Genomic DNA, 19,513 nt, shown 5'->3' with positions numbered 1-19,513 from the left:
AAGAAACCCACGGCAGCGGGAAGCTCAGCAAATGTCAAGCTAAGGAGTTTGGGCTTCTCCCAGACCGCTGTCCTCAGGGGGAAGCTTTTCCTTGTTTCTTTCCCTAGTGTCGCAGTTGCAGCTGTTTCCTACCAGGGCCAGCAACACGGGGTCTCGCTTCACATGGACATGGCAGTGATTCAACACTCAGCGTGGGCATGGTGGGGGACACCTGCGCTTCCATAAAAACACTCTCAAAAGCCTCAGTTTTGGAAGAAGAATGGCTAACCAGAATGATCCCACCCTGCCATCGGTATGACCCAGCTGGTACCTTCCCTGCCAAGCACACCTTCCTCTATCCCAGGTTGTTCCAAGCACTGACTTTGAACAATTTCAGGGATGGGGCAGCCACAGCTTCTCTGTGCCAGAGTCTCAGCATCCCCACAGGGAAGAATTTATTCCAAATATCCCATCTAAACTTACTGTCTTTCATGGAAGAGCAGGGGCAAAACGAGGGGCTTTATGGCCATATAACCCCAAGGTGCACAGTGCCACAGAGGAGGTACCCCAAAGGGGACTCTGCTTCTGATTGCTTTGGGGAGTGTGAGAGAAAGGACGCTTTGCCTTTTCCCTCCGTCTCCCAACACCTTTCCTTGCCGCAGACGTCGGGACGGAGAGCAGGCAGGGGCGATGCTGGAGGAAAACAAGCGGCGAGCCAGCGCTGAGGAGAGCCCTGGGCTGCACAAAAGGTGCCTTGTTCCCCCCATGAGGCGGTCGGGCAGCACGTCCCCTCCCTCACCGGCGATGGAAAACTGAGCTCCAAGCACTCCTTCACCTCCCCTCGCCACCTTCACCCTTCCCATTGGGTACAAAATGTTCTTGGGAGCAAGAAACCCGAAGTTTAACACGTCCTTCCTGGGCTCTTGGTCGCCTTGCCTGGGGAGTGGGCGAAGGCTGCAGCAGCCCCCGGCGCTCCCGGGGCCACCGGCTCCTGGTTATACAGTAACCTGTTGCTCCGGGTCCCAGCTCCACCTCTTCTGCCTCCACATCCCTCCCCTCCTCTCTCCTGTGCCAAGGAACCTCTGTCACCTGCTCTCAGACACCCGCAGCGAGCGGCACCGGCAGGAAAGGGCAGAGGGGAGCCACGGCAAGGGGACCCCCAGGCCGGGGTGCCGGGTGGGCTCTGCCTCCCACTCACTCTCCTTCAGCCTTCGGGGCATCGGGCTCACAGCCTGTGCAGGCAGGACACGGAGCTTGACTGCTGGAGAATGGCAGCAGGATTTAACTAGGAAGGCACGGGAAACCGGGAGAGAACTCACGGGAGCTGAGCGAACTGCGGGAGACGAGAGCGGCTTCTCAGCACCGGTGAGTCCCTCTTTGCAAATCCTAAAACTTCATCCCCCTCCCCAGCTTTTATCCACTTCAAAAGTCTGTCTGATTCTGCTGTGGAGGGAGAATGGCTGGAGAGGGGATGTGGCCGGGAGAACTATCAGTGTAGTTTTCTGTTATTTTAGTAAAAAATATGAAAAAATGTACTTTTCCCAGCATTGTGTTTTCTGAGTTTTTTTCCCGTCCTGGTGATTCCCCACCGGGTGAGATCCAGTAGGTGGCACTTTCTTGGCAGCAAAATGTCCATTTGGCACAGAACGAGGCATTTTTTCTGTTCCTAATGAAGTCTAGAGACATAGTTTTGAGCAGCTGTTTGTTTGCAAACCTCGGGGTTTCCTCTTTTGGGGAAATGTGTAGAATTTCAGGCCGTTCCCCGCCGGGCCCCTCAAAGAGCTGCTGGTTTTGGTGGGCCAGCTCCCCTTACCCCTCGTCTTGGTAGGATTCACCACCCGATTTCAGCACTGAGGGAAGCTCGGAGCTGCCCTGTTCCCTCTGGTGACAGCTCTGCCTCCTGAGGAGATTTCATCTACGTTAACGAGTCACAACATTCCCGTCCCCTTTCTCTTATTTTCCTGGAAAATGCTGGTGCAAACTCCACTGAGGACAAGGCTCAGGGACAAATGATGTGACTGACATTATTTTCAAATACTGGAAATAACTGTGACACAGCACAGTAGTAAAATTCGTTGATTGCCCTGCTGTAATTAGGGCAACAGGGAGTTAACACTTGTGTTGCTGGGCTGCTCCAAAAGCAGGGATCAGATCCATTGGTAGTTGCTCATCCAGGAGTGCCTGAACTCGGCTGGCATGTATCCCAAAAAGGACTTTTTCTGAGTAAAGAAGTGACAGACAGAGGCTCAGACCCCAGCTGATACAGCAGGGACCCACGCACGGTTTTGCTCGTGGATGCCACAGGCAACAGCGCATTCCTGGCTCTGTTTTGCTCTGTGAGTTTTCGGTTGATTAAGAAGGAAAATTAGTCCTTCACAGACAGAAAGGGCAGGCAGCAGTGCTGAACCAAGGAGCCCTTTAAAACAGGACTGGGAAGAGGGACTTGGGATCCACTGTGGGAAGGTGTCTGTGAGAGGCAAAGGTCGTTGGTTGGCCATGTTTAAAACCAAGGCTTGAGCTGGTGTTTGGGACAACACTGCAGCTCAGATCCACTGTGGTCAGGCCTGCATTGTTCCTGCTGCTGGTTTCCGCAGCTGAAGCCTTGGGAAGGAGCTTGTGTTGTCCCAACTGTGCCTCAGCTCTCCAAGTGGTCTAGAGCAGGATCTACTCTGCTGTACTCATCAGGGCAGGGTGGCTTTGTCATGTAATCATAGAGCTTAGAGGAGCAGGGGATGTTTTTGGGCACCCAAGGAAAAGTTTGGCACCAGCATTGTTGAAGTGGCTGTTGGTGAAGTCCCGGGAAGGGAGCAGCTGTGAGTGACGCTGGAGAACGGCTGTGACGTGCGCACACTGCTCGCGTGGGGCCATGGAGCAGTTTGCCAAGACAAGCTTTGAGTCCTTGGCTTTCTGCCCCTCTGCCATCACCCCACATGTCAGGGTGGACACAGACACCATGAGAGAGGAGGGCAGCAGGGATCCTGCTCAGCGCCAGCAGGAAATGTCTTCTGAGCCACAGGATAGGTATCGCAGGGGCAGACAGAATGTGCCTTCAGTGCTCACCTTTGCTGACTGCAAACCACTCCCCATCAGTCAGAGTGACAAAGAGCAGCCTTGAGCCTGAAATAGCCCTGCAGGTTGTTGCTCCTGGGTCTCCATCTGCCCAACTCCCATGGATGGAGTGATGGGTCAAGGGTAGGACTAGATGATCTCAAAGGTCTCTTCCAAGCATGATGATTCTGTGAAGGACACTGCAGAGCAGATGCTGTCTTTGGTGATGTCACAGCAGCCACCATTTTGTCAGGCTGTGACAAATTGTCATGGCTGCCTGTCTGGATTCATCCAAGGGCATGAAGAGACAGGGAAGGATTGTACAGGAAGAGCCCTGGCCTGCTTGCTCTGCTCACTCAGCCAGGCTGTGGATCCTGAGAGGAGACCCTGCTGGGGCATGGTTGCTGGGCCAAACCTGCCAGAGGTTTGTTGGCATCTGCTGCTGGATGAGATGGCTTGGAATGTGCTGGAAAACAAAATGCTTTTCATAGGGTCACGGGATCATTCTGGAAACGAAAGATTCAGAAGAGACACTAATGCACTGTAGGACTGGGGAGGTTTCAGTCCTTGTGGCAAAAAGGAAAGGAGTGAAACAGGGAGAACAAATGCGTTGGCTTGTGTGGGCTTGAGAAACATCCATATGAAATAAGTCCTGAGAGCGTGGGGGACTCTTGGAGTATTATTCCCAGAGGGCTGGATCTGGGACTACTGCTTAGGAGCACTTTCTGTCATACCCTTGGCTTTCTCCCTTCCATTCCATGGTCTCTCTGAAGTGCTGGGCCAGGGCAGGTTTGTGGTTTTGAAGCAGACTCAGTGTTTTAGTCCTTGAACGGGGCTGATCAGGGCTCGTGACTCCTTTCCACAAGTGCAGTCAGCAGCGCTGCCCTTCCCTCCAGGGTGGACAGGAATGCGCGGCCTTTAGCCTGCAAGTTTGGTGTCATTGGCAATAAAACAATCACCCTTGGAAAATTCTCCAGCCTAGCCTAGTGACCCCCAAGCAGAAATGCCAAGTAAAGTCCACTGCTAAAACTTGTTGGAGTGACAGCGATGACCTCCTGCACTCTGCTAGAGCTTTACCAGCAGCTCAGTGTCTGCCTGGCATGGCAGCTCCCATGGAGCGCCAGCAGCTCCAACAGCACTTGGCTCTGCCAGCATGGACTCCTGAACCACCTGTTTGGCCAAGGCACTGCAGGTGATCAGAAACACCCATCTACCTGCCCAGGAGGTGTTTATGTTTCCCACTGCAAGGGAGGGGAAGGGTGGAAAGGAAGGAAACCCTCCCTGCTCATCCTACCGCATTGTAGGGGAGACCTTGCATCATCAGAAATGGTGCCAGGCACTGTACCACACCTGAGAGATGCAGGAGATGAGATCCAAGGAGGCCCAGGAGGCCCGAGAGCACAGTTTGGTTCTGGATCTCCACCTGCCCACAAGACCATAGTTAGGAATGCAGCAGAGCAGAAGGATTTTCATGGAGTGGGGAGGCTGCGAACAGCACATCTGTCTATTTGCAGTGGGTTTAATATGTCAGGGTCAGGGAAAAATATGCTGCCACCCATCCCTAAAATATTTAGGTGTTAAGAGAGAAAGGAAGGGGATCCAGGGAGAGCTGCTCCCACAGGGACATGGCCGCCTCTGCACATAGGTGAGGGTTTGTCTTTTCCCAAGGCAGCGAGAGTTTTCCTTTCTCCTGGGCTGGCGACAGTACCGCCTCCAAAATTGAAATGCACGATGCCAGGGGGGTAACCAAAAAAGTCCTGACATTTTACTTCCTGGTAATCCAGATAAATTAGGAAGAATTGCAATTAAGAAGGGAGGGAAGGGTGTGTAGCTGAGCTGGACCGGTTTGGAGATATTTCCCATCCACCTGAACTGCAATTCCCCAGGAGAGCCCAGCCCTTGTTCCCATTCCCCAAGTGCTCCCAAGGGCGTTTCTGCAACGTGCTCACTGCCACTGAGGATCTGCCGAGGAACAGAACAAAAGCTTCCAACCCCCGGGAAGAAGTGGGGAGTCACAGGCTCTGCCTGCTCAGCTGCCCTGGGACAGGGACTGAAGTGCCCAGACAAGCTGCTGGGGCCCTGGTTTGGTTGGAAGCGCCAGGTGAGGCCTGGAGGTGCCTGTTCCTGCAGGCACAGTGGGATGCAGGGACCCTCACAAGGGAAGAGGCTGGTGGCAGAGGCTGGGCTCCTCCAGCCTGTCTGGCACAGAGCTCGACCCTTCCTGGGATTGTGCCCTTACATCCATCCCCGCCTTCAGAGGAGGGTCCTAATCAACCCCTCTCACCAGCATCTCCCACAAAGGTTCTCCTTGCTGCTGCTGAGATGGGCAAACACATCTCATGTGAGAAATCCTCATCTCCAGTGCCAGGGGCACATTCCCCCATCCAGTCCCCACTTGGGGTTTCACCTGTCAAGGTAATAGCCCACCTATTCACCTCTTCTTTCCCACTCCCTGGACAGTGCCACAGCTTCTAGCAGCACTTTCAGCTGTAATGGAGGAGCTGAGCACCCTCAGGGTGACAGGATGGGATTTTGCAACAGCCTTGGTTGTCGTGATGGGCAGGTGTGGCACAAAATGAGCCCTCATGGGCCTCCAACCTAGGCTTGCCCCAGGAGAAGGCAGAACTTTCTATGGCTGGTGGAACAGGAATGCTCCACATTTGTGGTCTGAGGTCTTTCAGCACTGCCTTGGAGTGGAACAGGAAGAATTTTCTGGTTATTATTTTTGGTTATTTAGTTTTGGTTTCTGGTTGGGGCACTGACTCTGAAAGGCTTTCATGATTTGAATTTAAGTTTAGTCCTTCCTGCTTCCTTTTTTCTTTTTTCCCTTCCTCTGTCTTATCAGTCTCGACTTGTCCAGATCTATATCCTACAAAGGTAAAGTGCAGCCCATCCAAATGGCAATAAACCAAAGTTCAGGCACCACAGCTGATTCAGAAAGTGAAGTAGTGCTGCTGGTGGGATGTGATTGGGATCAGGCTGAGTCAACACCACCCTCCCCCAGACTGTTTACACCTAGCTTCCCTGTCGCTCAGGATGGACTGAAGTGGGAATCATCTGGGAGCTGAGAATCTCTTACAAATGTTGGCTGCTGGAACTAGAGCTGAGGGTGGCTCCAGATTCCCTCACCAGCAAATACAAGGTGGATCCCAAACCTGACCTACCTCCTCCTGTGGACATGCCAGTGGCTTGTCCTAGTCTCTCACTCATTCCTCATTGCCACCATCAGGACTCTCTTGGGTCAATCCTTGTCCCACCAGTGCTGCCAGCCAGAATTGTGACTTGTGGATACAAACTCTTCCAGGTACTCCAAACTCCTCTGTGCCCTTTTCACAAGGGCATGGAGTGACAGGACAAGGTGGAATGGCCTTAAGCTGAAGGAGGGTGGCTTTACATTAAATTTTGGGAAGAATTTTTTCCCTGTGAGGGTGCTGAGGCCCTGGCACACGTTGCCCAGAGAAGCTGTGGCTGTCCCATCCTTGGAAGTGCTCAAGTCCAGGCTGGACAGGGCTTGGAGCAACCTGGCCTAGTGGAAGGGAGGGACAGGGCATAGTCCATTTCCCATAAAGGGAAATAGAACTTTTTTCCAACCCGAACCATTCAATTTATGACATGACAAATCAGGTTTGAGGCTTTCAGTGGCGACTCTATGGAGGCAAAGCAGTGACTTCACTGTCTGTGCTGAGATAAACACAGAGGTGTCCATTTGCCTGAGCCTGAGACAATCCTTTTATCAGCAAATTCACTTCATAAAAACACCAGGGAGAGGAGAAGAGAGAAAGGTAATTTGCACCCACGATATCCCTTAATAAATCATAGGCTGGAGCCTACTCTCATTCCTGACACTGCTGCCTCTTAATTATAGCTGTGTTCAGCTGAGGAGACAGAGGAGGAGAGCTGGGCTCTTTGCAGAAGGGAGCACTAATTAAAACCTCTTTTCTCTGGGAGGATATTAATGTCTTCCTCTGGGGCAGAAGCAAATGGCCTTGTCTGTGGCCATTCCCGCGGGTTAACCTGTAACTCTGACTTTCACACAGCCAGGCAGTTTGTCCTGTTTTTGGTACCTGCTGCTCTCAGCATGGCTTCTGGCCTGAGATATGGGACTTTCAAAAGTCCTTGGAAAAGGAAGGGCAATAACATGTACCCAGGCAGCCTGTGCAGGAGTGGAGGTAGGGTTAGGTAGTAGGGGTGGCTCCTCAGTCCAGGTACAGACCACAAAAGAGTTTTGCACACTATCCCCTGATATGTGACACAGGCAGGATTTTTGAGATGGAGAGGGTGCCCCAGACTGCACCCAAACAAATCCTCTGGTTGGAGGAGTTATGTGGACTTTAACAGGCATGATCCACTTCCCCATGAGAGGAGAGTCCACGCCCTCGGGCTGGTGGGGGAAGGAGTCCTGCAGCACCAGGCACCTGCACACCAGCATCTGTGCCTGATCTCCTTATGGGTTTGAGACCTGGTCATGCAGGCAGGCACATTTCTGATTCACTTCTGTTTCAGTTCAGGAGAGCAGAAAACCTGCCAAACTGTGAGAGGGGAGTGGTACATCTGAGCCATGGAAATTACACTTTGACCCACTGAAGTCAAAGAGCTGATTCTATGATTCTATCTATTTATTCTATGTTTCCATGATCCCTAAAGAGAGTAAGTTAGGAATCTCCAGCTGCCCTGCAGAGTTTCCACAGCAGGGAACCCAACTGGTGAAGGAAGGCTCTAGTCCAGCATCCAGGTACATGCTCATTCCAACCTGGCATTCAAGCCTGAGTCAAAACACAAGGAAAATATTGGGTTGGATTTTTCCCCCTTGTTTGTTTTGCAACAGAAGGTGCAGGGCAGGAGTGTAAAAGTAGCATGACAGACTCTCAGGGATAACTTCAAGAACTGTCAGGTTTGCTGTGAGTTGCTACTGCTTGGAAAACAGGTTGATAAAGTTTCAGAAGCTTAAAAAAAGCCAGAAAAGCTGTGCCTCTGTCACAGAAGCTGCTGCACGGAGTGAGGCAGGAGCAGGTTCAACAGGATAAATTGAGAGCAAATGTACCAGAGCTGTGCTCATTGCTGGTCTCTGCCAGAACGAGCAGGTAACACCCAAGGTGTGGTTGGGCCATCGGCTGCCCGAGCAATCTCTTGACAAGGAAGCACCTTTTGCTGCTGCTGCATTCTCTCTGAGCTTAAAAACAAACCAAGAGCAGCCCCTGTATCTGTGACTTCAGCCCTGAAACTTCCCGTGCTCTTCAGCTTGGGAGGGACACACTGAGATGCTGCTCTCCTTGAGATCTGTGATCCAGCCTGTGGCATGGAGACAGGGAATGAGGGACCAGCTGCTTCCTGCTGACACAGCTGGGGGACATCCCACCAAACCAGCAGCTGGTGAGTGCAGCAGGAACAAAAGGAGGTGCTGAGAGCACCGTGCAGAGCCAAGCACGGAGCATCCTGCCACAGGCTACTCAGGATGGCCAGAGTTTACAGAGCTTGGGCAAATGCAGTTGGAGAAATTCAGGGATGGAAAAGGGCACCAAGAGCTCTTCACTCTCACTGCTGGAGGCTGGGAAATGCAGAGAGGCTTCCTGTGCTCCTGTCCTGCTCCTGGCTTCTCCTCCAGGTATCCATGAGTGCTGCAGCCATGTGTGTCCCCAGCCTGCCACCAAGCAGAACTGAGGGCAGGTGATGGGAGAGGTGATAGACCACCCCACGTTCAGGCAGCTGCTCCTGGCTCCTCTGAGCCAAGGGGAGGATGGAAGGGAGGAGAGGAGCCCTGGCCTCAGTGAGTGCTCAGTGGAAGGAAATGTTGTACAGGTTTAGTCAGAGCCCAGGAAGGGAGCCCTGAAATGAGCCAAGCAGCCAAAGCCCTGCCACAGCCACGTGCAGACCAGACCAGACAGGTCCCAGAACATCTGCTCCACACCTGGCACGAGCCTGGAGACGCTCCTGCTCCCTGATCCCTTCTCCCTGCCTGCCAACAGCTGGTGAGCAAACAGTCAGAGGTGAGAAGGGTGATGTGGAGCAGGAGAAGGTTATGGGGGAGATCTGGGCTGCCACCATCCTCAGCAGTCCCTGGTATTTTCCCAGAGCTGCTTCCAACATGATCTGCCCTTGCTAGGTGCCTGTGGCTGCCAGGATGCTGCCTGCAGAGGCCATGCTCTGCTCCAGTGCCATGTGGGTGATGGACACACAGCTCCTTCTCTTGGAATCCTCCTGGAAACTCAAGCTAAAGGAGCACTTGGGTAGCTCATGACATCCCTGAGCATCCATGAGCTCAGCTGTAGGCCCCAGGGCAGGATTCAGGAGCACCTGGCTGGGGAGCACCAGGAACAGCCCTTTGTCCTTCCCAGACCACAGATATTCCTGTGCTCTCAGGGCCCCCTGTACCTCCCTTCAGAACAACCTTCCCAAAAATATACCGGGTTCTCAGTGTGCATGTTTAGGCACAACTCTGCTCCTGCCAGCCTTTCTCTGCTCCAGAGGGGATGCATAAACCTGGGGCTCATTTAAGGATCAGACCCCAGTGACAGTGAGGCCAGCAAGGAGAGTTCAGTGGTTTTAAACCCCAGGTCATGGTAACAGCACCTGGCTCCACTTTGGCTGCAGGAGCACCCACGTGGCCTGTGCTGACCCCACTGCGTGCCAGCTGCCCTGATCCTTCCACACACACCTTGCCCACCTGGCATAAAAGGGATTTCTTGCTCCTTTCACCTCCTCCTCTGAGGATTACAGGGTTATCCAGGCCAGAAGGCACCTCAGGAGATCTCCAGTCCAACCTCAACCAGGGTCACTTCTGGTGAGGTGAGCAGGCTGCACAGAGCAGGCTGCACAGTTCACTCCTGCTATTCTTGAAAATCTCCAAGAATGAGATGGCACAACCTCCCTGGGCAAACCTGCTCCACAGTGCTGGCGTTCCCAGAGCAAAAACCCTGTCCCTCATGTGCCCTGCACAGCTTTAGCCTTTGGAACTGGAAATCTCCATGCCAAAGACCCTGTGGGCACACAGTGGTGGCCAGAGAAGCCTTTCCTCTCTAAGGCACTGCAGGAAACTCTTCTCTCCCCTTCCCAGCCCTGGAATCAGTCTGGTTCCTCCTAGCCCAGCTCAGACTCCCATCCCAGCCTCTGCATGGACCAATTGTGCTTTTTCCTCCTCACCCTTGCAAGAGATTAAATTTTTTTTTTGTGGCAAGATTGTTAAAACAATTCTGCACTGCGAGATTAGAAACTGCCATTTGAATTATTTTGATAAACCCAGCCTCACACATCCTTCTATTCTATACAGAACAAAGGGCAAAGGGAATGGGGTTTATTTTGGTTTTGGAATGAGCTCTCCTGGGACTGTTTTGGTTACTGGGTAACTGGATGTTCAGGCTGAAAAACCCTTCTGTGGTCCCATCCGCAGCTTCCCTGAAAGCCCAAACACTGGAAATCAACCCAGTGATTTCCTGTGACTGTACATCTTGTCTTCTGACCCCACAAACAGAGTAGGCATCCTTCAGCTGGGTGTGAATATTTTGAAGTAGAACGTGTTTTGTACCATCAATGGATATTATGGTTCCTATAGGGACTCTGTGAAAATCCAAAAATTTCACCATTTTGCATGTAAAACAAATCAGTGATGGACAGCAGAAATCCCTTTGCATGAACTCCTATTTCTGCCTTTCAGAGGTGAATGGGAAGAGATAAATCACCATTTTTCCATTTAAAATTTTATCTACCATGATAATATATATGAAAATACCAACTACAGAAGGAAAAAGCTACAATAGACTACTACTAAAAAAGCTCAAGTGATGTTTTCAGACCAAAAGTGACCTGAGCCCCACCACAACTCCAGAAGCCACCACTGAGCTGGTTAAACTGGATGTTTTCCTGCAGTGACACTCAGAGCCGATTTTCCATGTGCCAAGTTTAGCTCAAATGAATTGTTACAAATAGCCAAAAATACCCAGGCAGGATATGAGTAGGAAGCACAACATAGGATGGGAAGAGATAGCAGTGAATGTTGTCATCATTAGCTTAAAAAGGCTGGAAAAGCCTTAAATATCAAATGGAATTTTTAAGAGATGAATCTCCTCCCTTAATTCTTCTGCCCCACCCTCCCAACAAAAAGCCCAGGATGAGTTTTAGAGCAGGAAATGAAAAATACTGATACTTCCCAAGCCCCAAACCCCTATTGCTGTGGACAAAGATTTGGAACAGGAGCAGAGTGGAATAGCTCCTCCCTGATATGGGCAGAGGGAGATGGGCTGCAACCTCTCCCTTTCTTTGGGGAAAGATGGGATGCTGTGACTTTCCTACCTAGGCAGAAAAGGATTTTTAGTTCAGATTAACCAATTACTTCTGCAGATTTACCAATCTTCATCTAACCCCAGAGAGTTTGAGCTGACATTGCTGGAGACAAACTGAAGCTAAACCTGGCCCCGAAGTGGCTCTGAGCCTAATAACAGCTTTTCTCTAATAGAGAAAAAGCTCTTGGCACACCAACAGCCCTGCTACATGCCTGAATTTCTGCCAGGGAAGTGAATCAGCATTTCAGGGAGTGACCAAAAATGCCCTTCCTTAGGAGGAGGTAGTGGAAAGGTCCCTTGGATCTCAGCTGCTCTGTCTTGCTCATGAGCCAGTCAGCACGGGGAGTGCACTGACAAACAGGACTCCCTCCTGCCCCTCCTGAGGGGATGAAGAACCAGCCACACCCCCAGCTCTGCTCAGGGCTTTTCAGCCCAGTTTGGGCTGGCAGTAGCAGGGCAAGGATGGTCAGGTGTATCATGCTCTGCCTGGGGCTAAAGGTTGGGAATTACTGTGGAAAATGAGTCTGCCTGCCAAATGCATCTGTTGGGCTTTACAGGTGTCCTGTTAGAGGTAAGGAGGCAGGAATGCTGAGGCTGGCTGTAGGGACTGCACAGGATTGATGTGAGGAGGGCACCGTGTTCTTACACATTACAGCAATCATCTAATGGAAAATGAAGACACTTGAGTGATTAGCTCAAACAGCAAGGTCAAGCTGTTCCCTACCTGTACACCCACACCTACTGAGAAATTATTGATCCCCACCAGACAAACCAGGATCACCCAGGGAATATCAGCATGGTCCCTGTTGGACCAGGCAGCTTTGAAGCTTCTGGAAGGAGCAATCTTGTTGTGGGTGCTTTGAATAAACAGAGCACCACCTTCCAGCATGGATGTCACAGTCCTGAGCTTTGTTCCTGGAAATCCCACCATGACAAACACCACTCCACTGGGCTTCTGTCCATCAGAGCTGTGACATTACTGTGGGAAGCAGTAGGGACACAACAGGAACCCTCACAACTCCATCCAAGCTTTAGCACATCCTCACAGATTCTGGGATAGTTTGGGTTGGAAGGGACCTTAAAGCCCACCCACCTCCACCCCTGCCATGGGCAGGGATACCTCCCCATAGACCAGGGTGCTCCAAGCCCCATCCAGCCTGGCCTTGGACACTTCCAGGGCTGGGCAGTCTGCAATCCCCACTGGTGCCAGCCTTTCACCAGTCTCCCAGCTGTTCCACAGATGCCTTCGAGCTTGGAAAAGCCATCAGAGAAATATTCCAGCTCTGCAGGAGGTGCACATGAGGAAGAGCTCTGAGAGCTGGTGCCTGCAGCCAGGAACATGAGCACACAGCCAGTTTCAGGATTTTGGTGTTTTGCCTGAACACAGATTAATGCCCTTCTCCAGGCTGGGCTCGGCTGTTATCCGTCCTGCTCTGGAATATGACACGCACAGGCAGAGTCACTCCCTATTTTTACTGGCCTGATCTCTGAGTCCTGATTTCTAGACAGAGCAAAGAAAAAGCTTCCCTTTCATCAAAAGTATGAAATCCTTCCCATGTCTAAAAATCACAGCTTTAAACCCCTTGCTGCTGGTGGACCAGTGCCCAGAGTACAGCACCAGGCTGGGAAAAGGGGATCATTTTGGGGGGGTGTGAGTTGAATAAGGATGCAGAGCAGAGAAACCTTCAGTGTGACAACAACCAGTGCTTTCTTCAGCAAACCTTTTGGATACCAGGCATGCTACACCCACAGGTCCTGGCGGCTCTGGAGCCATCCTGCCTTTCCCTTGCATCCTGCCTGGACAGTCCCACGGCCAGCTCCAGCCTCCCACAGCTCCTTGGCTCCCACTTCCCAGGAGCTGGGTGGTGCTAGGGACAGGATTAGCTCACAGAAGGTGTGGGCACAAAACAAAAACAGGACAGAGGGGAAAAAGCTACAAATTTCCTCACAAAACTCCTCTCTTCCCAGGAAGCCAAGGGAACGTGTCATGCTGGTTTTTCTTCCTGGGCAGTACAAGTGACTCACATGACACTTTCTCCCTGTCGGGTAGTTTTGAACTGGGGTCTTTTAATTTAAACCATTTAATGAGGTTTTATGTAAGGAATGCTCATTCATCTTCCTCCATCTTTCCAAAGGCAGCCATTAATATTTAATGTGCTGTTTCTGGGCCTGGCTCTCTAGCTTTCTAAACTGCAGCCCAAGCATGGAAAATGCTCACCTTGGAACCCCGGCAAGACACACAGCAAGCCCAAACCTGCTCCCTGGGTTTTCCTTCCACCCAGCTCCTGCAGAATTTCTCCAACAGAGAGGAAAGGTGTAAATCCAGGAGCTGTGACTCAGCACCAGGACTCTGCAAACAAGTCTTTCTGAGGGGTAGTGAAGCCAGCTTCCACTTTTTTCCCAAGATCTTGAAAACTGTGGCCATTTGTGCATTTTCCCTGGGTATTTATAGAGCAGGGTGCTGTCCAGACTTGTTTTTGGTTGTAGCTCTGGGAGGAAGGTTTTACTTTCTGGCAGGAATATTTGGTTGGTTTCAGTTCTTTCCTTTCCCACTCCAGCCTGTTTGCACCAAGGGCCTCCAGTGCCACTGGACTCTGGACTGGGACCTAAATTAAGGTCTGCTTGTGGATTACCATGGACACATTCTCTCTGTAGGCAGTTCATGAATCTCCAATCAGGAATATGTAAATATTGGCACTTTTGCTCTGTAGTGGCAGTTTGTGCTCCTGAGCTCCCAAGGCTCCATTTCAGCCCCTTGGAGACCAACAGGAAATCCAGATGGGATTCAAATGGGGGTCAGGATCCACCAAAGCTGGTATGGGGGTGGCTGTAGGTCTGAGCTGCCTCAGTCCAAATGAGCAGCTGCCACTTCTGCCGTGGAGGCTGAAGAACACTTGGTTCCTCTCTGCCCAGACCTGTTGGGCTGGGTTATATTTATCCAGGTGCTTGTCTTGTGGAGAATCTCCACAATGTGAACAATGTGATGTGCAGAGCAGGGAGTGTATCCTTCAGACACCTGGCAGGCTGTACCTGGGGACTGCCTCTGCTGGAATGTGGCACGTGCCACACACACCCTGGAGCTCCACTCCCCTCCTTCCATAGGCCTGTGTCTTTCCAAAGGGACCCATGATCCTGAGGGGCTCCAACGCTGTAAAGGTAACCTGAAAGGGTGGAGGAAGGAAAAAACAGAGGACTTGCCACTCTCCAAGTAGCAGTGTTCTGGTGGTTGGTCCTGCTGAACAACCAAGGGCTGATTTTGCAAAAACAGGGTTTGGAAATTTTGGATGGGAGAAGATCTTGGCTTGCTGCTCCAAGGAGAAACAACAACCTGTTCCTCTGTTTGGCTGTCAGCCTCTCTGCTCTGGATTTGCATTTCCTGATGCTTTCTGACTAACCCAAAGATTATTTTTTTTATGAGTGCATGTTCCTGGAAGAGACCCTGAGTTTCTTCTGGTAAGCCCTGAAACCATCCTTACGGGCAGGTTCAGAAAAGAAACTAAAAGCAGAAGAGTGGTTCCAGGAGACCAGAGACCCATGTGAAGTTCTCAAGTCAACCACAGCTCCTGGGGTCCCTCTCACAACCACTTTGAGAGATCTAAACCAGGCTGTGTGAATTTAGGACTCTTGGTGTCTCATGAGGAGCCCTGAGCACACATAATCCCAGTGCCTCACTAATGCCCAAAAGCTGTTTTGTTAGTGGATTGATGTGGGATTGTGGCCTTCCCTACCTGCCAGCTCCTGCTACACCATCAAGAGAGGGTAGGATAGATTGTGGGAACTGGTGGGATACTCCCAGGGGCTGGGGGAGCTGTCTGGAGCAGGAGCAGTGCAGGACACACACACAACACAGTGCCTGTGCTTCCTTTGATCTCCTGTGAATCCAAGCAGACCAAGCTTTACAGCACAGCCCATCAAACAGCTTTCTCCAGCGTGACATTCCTGTAGGAAAACACTCAGCAGCCCTAACAGACAGCTTTTGTGGGCCTGAGAAGTCTGAGAGATAACATCGTGTGGTGGCCAGCTCATGTTTCTTCCTGAGCTTTATGTTACTGCCAAGGCTGCTGCCAGTCCAGCATTTCTGCCTGGCCCATCCCCCTGGCACAGGACACACACACAGACAGCAGGGCTCCATTGGACCCCTCAGCCCAGGCAGGATCCCAGGGAGCATTTCCATCCCAGGGATCTCCCCTGTGCCCAAGCCCCATCACGTCTTGCTGCAGAGATTCCCTTCAGCATGGCTGGTGGGGAATTCAGAAGTCCTGTTGCCCCAGGCAGATTTTGGTGGCATGACTGATGGAAACACAGGCAAGGGTTAGAATATACTTGGAAAAACTTGCTGTTACTCCTAGTCACTTAGTTTAAGGTTTTTGGGAGTTTTGCCATGTTTTTCTACTGTGCCAGCAAAAACTGTTCTGTTTTGACAAGCATAAATCCTTGCTGCTACAATCACATCCTAATATTCTCTGATACCAACAAACCCAGTCTCAGTCTTAAAGGTCTTAGACCCATGAAGAGAAAAACCCACAAACAGCAGATGCTGCTGTTATTAACAGTGATGATAATAATAATAATAGCCCTAAAAACCCCACTAGTATTTCACATTTGCACATTGTCCAGTCTTTGCCCAGAATCCAGAATTTTTCATGTCCTTTCCATGCCCTATAAGAAGTCTGACCACAGCAGATAAGGGAGAACTATACCTAATAAAAATAAAGTAAAACAATAGCAGAGATCAGCCCAGAGAGGAGAAAGAGATATTACTTTTTCCCTTCACAAAGTGCTTCTCCACCCTTGGAGAAGAGGGATCAATGTCACAGCTCCCTCTTCAAAGAGACTCAGAGAAAGCCAAAACAATGCATGGCCAGCTTCCATTTGCTATAAAAGTACAGAAATGTGGTGCAGACAATGCCAGGCTCCTGTCACGGCTCCACGTGTCTTTGGGAGGATATTTGACCTCCAAGGATAAGACTGGCCGGAAAGTCAGGGAGTGGGGCTTCCTGTGCTTTCAAGTACAACATGTCTTCACCCACCTTGATGGCCTTCAGCACTGGTTTGGGCTGGCCTCCCTAAGTCCCTCTGGGACCTCCTGGCCTGGGCCAGACCAAGGTGCTAGGCTTTAGCCATGCAGTTTAGCTTCCCTGTAGTTTCTCCAGTGGCAGAAGACTGAATTTGAGCCTGGCTTAGCTCCTGGAGTCTGTATCTCATTCCATACCATGCTCGTGTGCAAGGCTCAGCTGCCTGCCTTGGTGACCCAAGCAGAGACTCTGCCCTGCACCAGCAAAAGAGTGGGAGATGGTCTTGAAATTGGCTTTGATTAGGCAGACTCAAAGGTAATACCTGCACAGCCACACACTGCATGGTGACACTTGTGTCTCGCCTCCCTTCCTACGCTGCTCCCGCTGGGGAAGGAGGAGGCAGCAGCCACACCTGCTGGGAGATAAGGGGGACAGCAGAACCCTCTAATCAGGGCAGGGAGAAGACAACATCTGGCTGAGGGTGCAGACTGTGGGAGCTCTTAAGGATGCTCCCAAGGGGAGAGAGAACCTAGGGACGGCCAGCCCACAGCTTCATCTCTCGTGTCTTGGTTCTGTCCACATTTCAGGTGAAGTGCTTTTAGCCCTCCACTTTTCACAAGCCCAGCTGCCTCTTGATTTAGCAGATTCATTAGAAAGTCTCCAGCTCCTTAGGAATGTGCCCTTCCCCCTTGCAGTCTTCCAGTTCAGATTCAATTAATATCCGGCAATTAAGGCTGAATTAAAAGCTTTGGCATGAGGCTCCATCCTGGTTTCACCACACCACGCCTTTGCTGTGACCGGCACAAGGCTGAGCACGGCCACGGCCTGAACGCAGTGGGGAGAGCTGAGCAAAGGGCAAATAGGAAAATAGCAGGAATAAACAAAGAAAAGGGAGCCCAGCATGATAAGGACCTGCTGACTTGGCAGGTGTGTGCACTGCTTCCAGTTTCATGGCCTCTTTGGGACACAGGCACCCTGGAAGAGAGGAAGCCTTCCAGGTTAGTTTATCATATGGGAACCCAGCTGATCCCTGATGGACTTTATTAATCACCATGAGATGAAGAATTCAGGGCTGGTCCTGCTTCACCCATGAAGCCAGACTCCTCTGCCACTGCCATGGAGTTGGCACCTCTGGCAGCCACACTGGGTTGCCCCAGATGGGCTCCTCAAAGAGCAGATCCCAGAGGTTTATTTTTTGGACGCAGCATAGGAAGGAGAAATAAGAGCCAGGGTGAGTGACCTTAGCTGGATCTCTGGTTCCTCCCGGTGCTTCACAGCTGGGGCTGGGACAGGTCTGAGCTCCATGGGCCAAACCTGGTGACACATTTCTGCTGGAGTAACCTGGATTTCAGAATATTAGGGCATGGCCCTGGGGCAGTAACAAAGAGGGAGCCAGAAATATGACACTAATATGCAGGAACACTCCCAGCTATCATCAGCTGTGGGACTCAAGTGATTGGGTGGTGCAGAGTAAACAGAACAGAGCGGGGGTTTTAAGAGCCCAAGTTCTCTTTTCCAGGTATCTTATGCTAATGCACAAAGAGATCCAGGAGATAGGAACAGTTTGAGGAATGTAAAAGGAAACCAGCAGACAGCTATTAACAGAGGAAAAATTCACAGGTATCCAAGCTTGGGCACAGGGATGGGTTTTATTACACTCAGAGGGGTTGGCAGACCACCAAGTTTCTACTCTAATGTGATTATGAATTTATACCTTTTATAGGTGTGCATAGAGATTTCAGTATCAACCACAAGAGAGACAAAAAAGGGGGAATTAAACATCCTAGCTACTAAAATGCAGTTGAGGGTCCCTTCTAGCAGTGTGTCCATGCTGAATGTGTTAATGTGACAGAAAACAGGCTGAAGGTTGGAAGGCTGAGCCCAGAACATGCTGGGGTTTTCCATGCAGTCTGTGTACAGCCAAGTACTTCACCAGCATCCTCATAAATGCATCCCTCTGACATCCCACTGACAGGGCTGATAAGATCAGTGAGAAAACTCTCTCTGCCCTCACCTCAGGGTGAAACACACAGAGCAAAATACCGCAAGTGTTCCAACATGAGGAATAAATGCGGATACGTAAGGAATCTAGGGCAGCTCTGCTGATGATACAACAAGCCCTACAGCAGACAGCCTCCAGAGGGGAAATCCCAGGTGTCAGGGACGACTCCAAAGTGTTCCCTGGGGATTACACACACTTCAGCCTAGATTCAGTGAAGACAAACCCTTGGAGGAAGCTCCACTGCCTGCCCACGGCTGTCATGGCAGCCCTTGGCACATGCCAAGCACACTCAGCAGTTCCCTTGCAGGAAATCTCACTGAGGACACTGAGGAATTTTTTCCTTTAGGCCAGCAACAAGTATTTCAAAGCCAAACCTTTGAATTCTGACAACCTTATCATGAGGTAAGCAGGGTCTGACACAGGCACAGAAGTGCCCCTGAACTTTCCAAAAGAGACTTAAAAAAATTTTAAGACATTGCCTTGGCTTCGCTTCAGCTCACACATGCAGCAGAGGTGAAGAGCTTGGATACCAAAACAAATAATTCTCTGAGATCTTATTATATCTTGTTTTCAGGATTTGTCTCTCTTCCCTTGCAGTTATGCTGTCAGAACAGTGCCTGGATCTCACTCACATCTTCTCCCACATTCTAATTCTCACTGGAAAGAAAAGGATAATGATCTGTGCTGATCCAGTCTGCCTTTCACTAACCACTCACTGCAGTACATTTTCCTGCCAGTGGAGCAGCATTCAGTTATCCCATTTTTCTTTATGTGGTCAGTCCCCTCGTAAAGATAATTTAACAGCTGGTGTAGAGCTTAACATTACCACATAACAAAAGCTAATGGCACTCTAGGCTTGAAAAATTACTTGGGACACACAGCCATGAGCACATGGGCACAGGCATCTGGGACAGACCATGGAGGCAAAGGGCACCTCAGTCCCTGTTTAACCTTAGGCAGGACAGTGCTGCTGGAAAAAGATGTGCTGGAATGTCACAAAGTTGGGGTGTGCCTGGAATGGAAGAGCAAGAGGGAGAGGTGGAAATAGGTTTTGAAAAAGCATCCTGGGATGTGTCACCTTCAGCCTAGGTCAGAGCAGTGAGAGGTGACTGAGAACAGGGAGGAAACACCCTTGTACTCACCTGACTGCTTCATCTGCTTGGAGACCCCAGCTTGGAGGCAGGGAGGGCAGGATG

The 19,513-nt window shown here is 50.9% G+C and overlaps 1 protein-coding gene across 2 annotated transcripts in view; it reads left to right on the top strand.

Moving 5' to 3' along the window:
• The first annotated feature begins 279 nt into the window (after window positions 1-279).
• Window positions 280-19,513, top strand: part of LOC102069382 (EPS8 signaling adaptor L2) — a 50,946-nt gene continuing 31,712 nt past the window's right edge. Inside the window, exon 1 of one of the 2 annotated variants that reach the window (XM_074543517.1) lies at window positions 280-1,344. The gene's annotated coding sequence lies outside the window, so the exon portion shown is untranslated. The remainder of the gene's footprint in view (window positions 1,345-19,513) is intronic. The other variant, XM_074543518.1, reaches the window with a different exon arrangement.

The sequence above is a fragment of the Zonotrichia albicollis genome, chromosome 6 (assembly GCF_047830755.1).
Source record: "Zonotrichia albicollis isolate bZonAlb1 chromosome 6, bZonAlb1.hap1, whole genome shotgun sequence".
Taxonomy (NCBI): domain Eukaryota; kingdom Metazoa; phylum Chordata; class Aves; order Passeriformes; family Passerellidae; genus Zonotrichia; species Zonotrichia albicollis.
The sequence above is the reverse complement of the archived record's forward strand: the minus strand, read 5'-3'. Positions and strand labels throughout refer to the sequence as shown.